At 35.4% G+C, this 5,543-nt stretch overlaps 1 pseudogene; it reads right to left on the bottom strand.

Moving 5' to 3' along the window:
• Positions 1 to 1,553: 1,553 nt before the first annotated feature.
• LOC149182685 (uncharacterized) lies at positions 1,554 to 4,358 on the bottom strand (annotated as a pseudogene).
• Between the last annotated feature and the right edge of the window lie 1,185 nt (positions 4,359 to 5,543).

Raw genomic sequence — 5,543 nt, 5'->3', positions numbered from 1 at the left:
ACTTTGATACTTTGGCAAGAAAAACATCTTTGAAGTTTGCAGTTCATTCTCCACTAGCTTTTGATTGCATCCTTTGGCATGTCTATGTCTCTGTATGGGGGTTTTGGTTAATCTAGTTTCTAGTTTCTTAATGAGTAATATGTGCATTGGATCAATCAAACTAAGTGTTGTCTTCTTCTACTAGTTGGTAACTTTTTCAATTCTAATTCTGGTTCAAGGTTTTCATTTGATGAGGTTTTACTTATTTATGAATATTATATCGCTTTCCTGCTTTGTCTTAGAAAATGGAATCACATGTCAGATTATCTATGAGCATTCTAAAATCTCTAGGACATAAATTAATCAATTTTAAAAACATAATCAGCAAGAATTCAAAAGAAAGCAGTATGTAAATGGCGTAAAAAGGAATCCAAACAATATAATTCTAAAAGCATATAAGATTAAAGTCATTATTATTACTTGAATTTCTAATTCGTTTCTTTCTCTCAATATCATTGTTACACTAAAATTTGTCACCATGACTATTTGCAGTTAGTATGGCTCCATCAACTTTCATACTATCCTCCTTGGCAAGCCTCATACCTCTGCTCTCCATGTCAAACTCCAAGAAAGAGAGAAAGTCATTAAAAATCTATATATCTCTGGGTACGCAGTTTCTTTTAAGCCTTACCTGCATGTACGCACCCCAAGTTCACAATACCTGCGTACTTGTACGCTCTGTTTGTAAAGAAATGGGTGCGTACTCCTGTAAAGGTCAAAAGGCGCAAGTTTCACTCCAAAAAAGTTACTTGTGGTCATTTCTAGAGCATTCTAGAAGCTTGTTTGATGTGTATGGAGCGCCTCCAGATGGTTCATGTATCCCTATCAAAGAGGAACTTATCCCATCAAGAGGGGAGCTATCCCATCCAAAGAGGAGCTTATCCCATTGATGGTGGACCTGAATAACTTCCTCTAGAGAACTATAAATACAGGCATTGGGCCAGAGGGAGAGGAGGTTGAAAGCTGAACATTCCTAAGGGTAAATGCTGCTGGAATTAGGACTCCCTTGTAAAGCTTGAGAGGAGAGATTCCCATCCTTTCCTAGCCTTATTTGAGAGTGGGTGAGCTGATCAAAGTAAAGGAAAACTCTTGTTGGACCCTAGGAGGGACCTGCACAACACCAAGGCTCAGGTTGTAATGGTTTCTTTTGTTTCCACTTAATGCAAATGAACTCATTTTGCTCAACAGATTGTTATTCATGATTTGTTTCATATACTCCTTGGTCTGTATGATGGATATGTATTGTTTTATGAGTTTATCAGGTGCTGTTTAATCTTTTGGCTTGTTAGTGAATGCAGGTTTCGAAGAGAAGGAGGAGCTCATCCGGATCGGCGAGGCTAGACTACTACAAAGCGTTGGACTAAAGGTATGTTACAATCACCTGATTACTTGTAATCTAAATGCATGTTTAGAGAAAAGTAGTGTTTATTTGTCTTGTTTGTCACTAGAAAGCCTTTGCTTCTAGGGAGGTCGGTTGTGTCCGCATTATCGACTCTTTCCGCATGACAATCATCTTAATGTTCTAAAATGCCCACTAGTGCTTCTCTTGAGCTCCCCACATCCTTTTTAGCTTGAGATGTTCAAGATTTTCTACCAAACATCAGAAGTATTTTGAGTCCTTTGGTAGTGCTTTCTGAATTGCCCCACCTTTTATGAGAATATGTTGAATCTAACTTTCCATTGTCAGTTATAGGGGAGGTTGACGGTGGAAGCCTAGGCACAGTATGTAACTATGAACTTTATTTTGGAGAATCGAAGACAGTGGCAGGAGGATTTCCAAATTCAAAATTTCTTACCTTCGGAGTAGATATTTCTTCATAGGAAATATCATTTTTGGATGTTAATCTAAATTCAAAACTATTTGATGCTGGACCATCAAAATATTAGTTATGCACAATTGGTTCTTCATAAGGTTCCTCAATATCACATTTCTATAGCTTTAAAGATGGAGCTTTAAAGTTGTTCCTACGATCTGGCTACATATCAAGATGCCTAGACTTGGGAGAATCTGATGTAGCCACTTGAGTTAGAGTTGAGGCAGATTCAACGACCTCAACAATTTCATATCCTTCACCCAATAAACCTTCCACTGTTGTGGCATGGAAATCTCTAGACTATTGAACATGGTCCAACTTCAAGACATGTAATGAGAAGATTGAATCTCGAGTATCAAATCCCCTTGAATTGATTGAATCCTCTCCTCTCTATCTATAATTACAATCTAGAGGGGAGTTTTCTAATTGTTCCTTATCTTCTACCATCTTTGAATGGTCTAATTTCATTGGTTAACTAATTTCTTCATTTTCTGACATGGAATTGTTCATATGACTCTCTATAACGTATACATCTACATCCTCCTTAGACTTGATAGTTACGACATTACTATCTAGGCTACTTTCTTCACCATTGTGAAGGGTCTGCATGGCAACACTATTTGGGTGATTTTTTCTGGCTGCTTTTCAAATATAAGGGAACTTTTAGAGACCCACCATTTAATTTTCTTACAGATGAAGAGATCTTATTTGCAATGAGTGACTATTTTTATTTTTAATTCAATCTACCCAAGTCATTTGCAGATGACTTTGAAACCATGCCATTGGATTTTAATCTATCGACCTATTCCCCCATCTGCAAAACTAAAGTTGGATTGCCTTTCTTCTTAACATTAGAGATACTACAATTTTCTTTGTTTAAAATATTCGACCCATTTGAATCCATCACCTTTTCATCAAAGCCCTTTGTAACAATCTTAGAAGAAATGGATGATTTACCATTAGCTTTTACATCATTGTCATTTTATGTCTTGCTAGAAATATCTTGTCTACTGTGTTTCTTAGCATTGTTTGGAGTATGTTTCAATGTAGTAGCTAACCTTTTGTTTTGAGGAATCGAAATTTTCTCTCTAGTCTTGACTGAGAAGAAATGGATTGACTAACAGTTTCCTTCAATTGGTTTGATTTATGTTTATGCAAACTTAATATATTGATTTCTTCAATAGAGACTTTCTTTACTAGTGTAGGAAGAGAATGTGCAGTGCTTAGGTGAGGAGTATTTCTACTTTTTTGGAAACTTAAAGATAATTTGCTTGTTGGCATATGCTTCAGTTGTTGTTGCCTTGATAGATGGGAGTTAGTTGTAAATTTATTTACACTTGAAGTTGTCCTTCCTGCAAGTCATTGTTGTCTTTGTGTCTTCAAATATTCAATTTGTTTCCTCTCCTCCTCTTCCTGAATAGAAGCTCTCCAACAAAAAACAATGTTAGAAATATAGATTCTACAAAATTGAAATATATTATAGACCATAATCTAGCACAATGCAGCTAGAAAAAACCAAAATATTTCATATTTTATAAAGAGAAACTCGTTAAAAGTGAAAAAAATAAATAAAAGAAAAAATATGAATACCTTCTCCTTTTTAGTCTTTTGTTAATCTGCTTTAAAGGAACGTAATTGTTGGGCATGCAACTATGCTTTAGCCAATGGGGTTGACTTTTCTAATTTTTCACTCCTTGCATCCATTTCAACTCCTTTCTTTGTTGGGACCTCTTATATTGCTTTAAATTTCCCATCCTTGCATCCAATTTTCATTCCGGGTATTTCCTTGGAAATTTTATCATTTTGTTTCCTTGGAAAAGACCCTTGTTCATTCACGTGACCATTACAATCTTCATCAAGATACATTTTATCAGCATTGTTAACTAAAACTTAGGGATCATTATCTATCACAAGATTCCATTCTTAAGTTATGGAGTCTCTATCTGAGTTTCTCTCTTAAATCATAAACAATTCAGCAGATTCCCAGAGAACAAAAGTTTCATATTTATTTTTTGGTACATTGTAGGAAGGATGTTCAACCTTATCAATTGGTGTAACCTCAGAGTCCATATCTATTTCAGTCATCCATTCTCTATTGGCATGTTTGTGGACTATAGATCTAGTTGGGATAGAATCATTGACTAAACATCACCCATTATATTTTTCTTTGTGTAGTTGATCATTATTCCTAGTAATTGTGTGCTCATCATTAACCCTTGCACCCCATTATCAATCTATATTGGCTAATTCCATTTCAGTATGTTGTTTAGACACAATAAATGAGTCATACGTTGTTCTGCTCTTGTGAATGGATAATTTCTCTCTTTGATAAGTGAGAGAGGAATCTTCTTCAAACATGGTAGAATTTCCCCTCTCAGGGATCAACAACTTCTCATTTCATATAGTCTTCTTAATTTCTGGCATTACTTTGCTACAAATGGATTCTAATTCAAATATTGTTTTCAAACAAGTATCATCTCTTATGCTATAATCTTTAGTACCCATTACTAGCTCAAATAAATCATGGTTGTTTGTTTACCTGTTCAACGAGCCTAGATTTCCTCCAACAAAAACATTGACATTACTAATGGTTGCACACTTTTTTCTCAGTAAACACTTTTGGAAAAGATGCCAGCTTGAATTATCATCATTTACACCTTCATTTTCAGTGCTCAACTGATCTTCCCCACCTTTCTTGTTGTGAAATCCTTTTCTCTTTAACAATATGCCAGTGTGCTTTTGGATTTTCTTGGAAAGACCAATCATATCACCAACTTTCTGCTTAAGGTCATCCCTTGAATCACTATCACTCTCAGAATTGGATTTGTTTGAAACATCTTCTTCCATTATTCCATTATATCGCTTTGAAGTAACGTAGTTGATGTTGTGAATCACTACCATGCATGAGTGTTTATTGCCTGAGCGTCCAATCTGAATCCTTCTCCTTCTTGAAGAGGATTTTATGTGTGGGGAAACAAACATTTTTTAATGTTGAACCATACATTCATTCTCTAGATTAGAATATTCACCTTTGTATATTTGAGATTGCTATCTTGAGAAAGATTCAGTACTTCCTACCTCTATTTATTCTGCAGCTTTTTGTTTCAACCCTGACACATTAGACATGCCACTTGATTATGCCCTTTGAGGTGGACCAAATCAAGGATCCCTAATGTGTGTTGGCCAAAAAGTATTTCCTAAATAACTTTGATAATATGGAGAGCCAAGATGAGAACTTTTCATTGGAAGTCCATGAAAACCTTGCAATGGAGGTCAAATCCCAACAATATGAGATTGCAAATCCTGCATATATTGCAAAGGCTGAGTTGGACATGTTGGAATTGTAGACTTATGAGTATATCCTAGAAGATATACATTACCTTCATCCATACCTGTAGATATTTGTTCCATAGAAGATTCATTATTTGGTTATTAATCATCCAATGCAATTCATGTTAGCAATTCCTTAAGACAAAAGCTAACCTAAAGCACCAAATCCTTCAAAGTGCATCCAAAATAGTAACAAAAAAATACCTTTATTATGATTGTAGTTTCCATGGTATCCATTTTCATTTGGCATAGTTACTATCCCACTCAAATTGCTTTTCTTGCTCGGGTCATGACAAGCAGGATGAACCTTTGACTGACTAAGAACAGAGTTGTTGGTCATACTGATCCCAGAAGCTCCCA

The sequence above is a fragment of the Pinus tabuliformis genome, chromosome 3_2 (assembly GCF_031772625.1).
Source record: "Pinus tabuliformis cultivar Carrire ecotype Pingquan chromosome 3_2, CPIR1, whole genome shotgun sequence".
Classification (NCBI taxonomy): domain Eukaryota; kingdom Viridiplantae; phylum Streptophyta; class Pinopsida; order Pinales; family Pinaceae; genus Pinus; species Pinus tabuliformis.
Note: the sequence above shows the minus strand (reverse complement) of the source record. Positions and strands in the feature narration are given on the sequence as shown.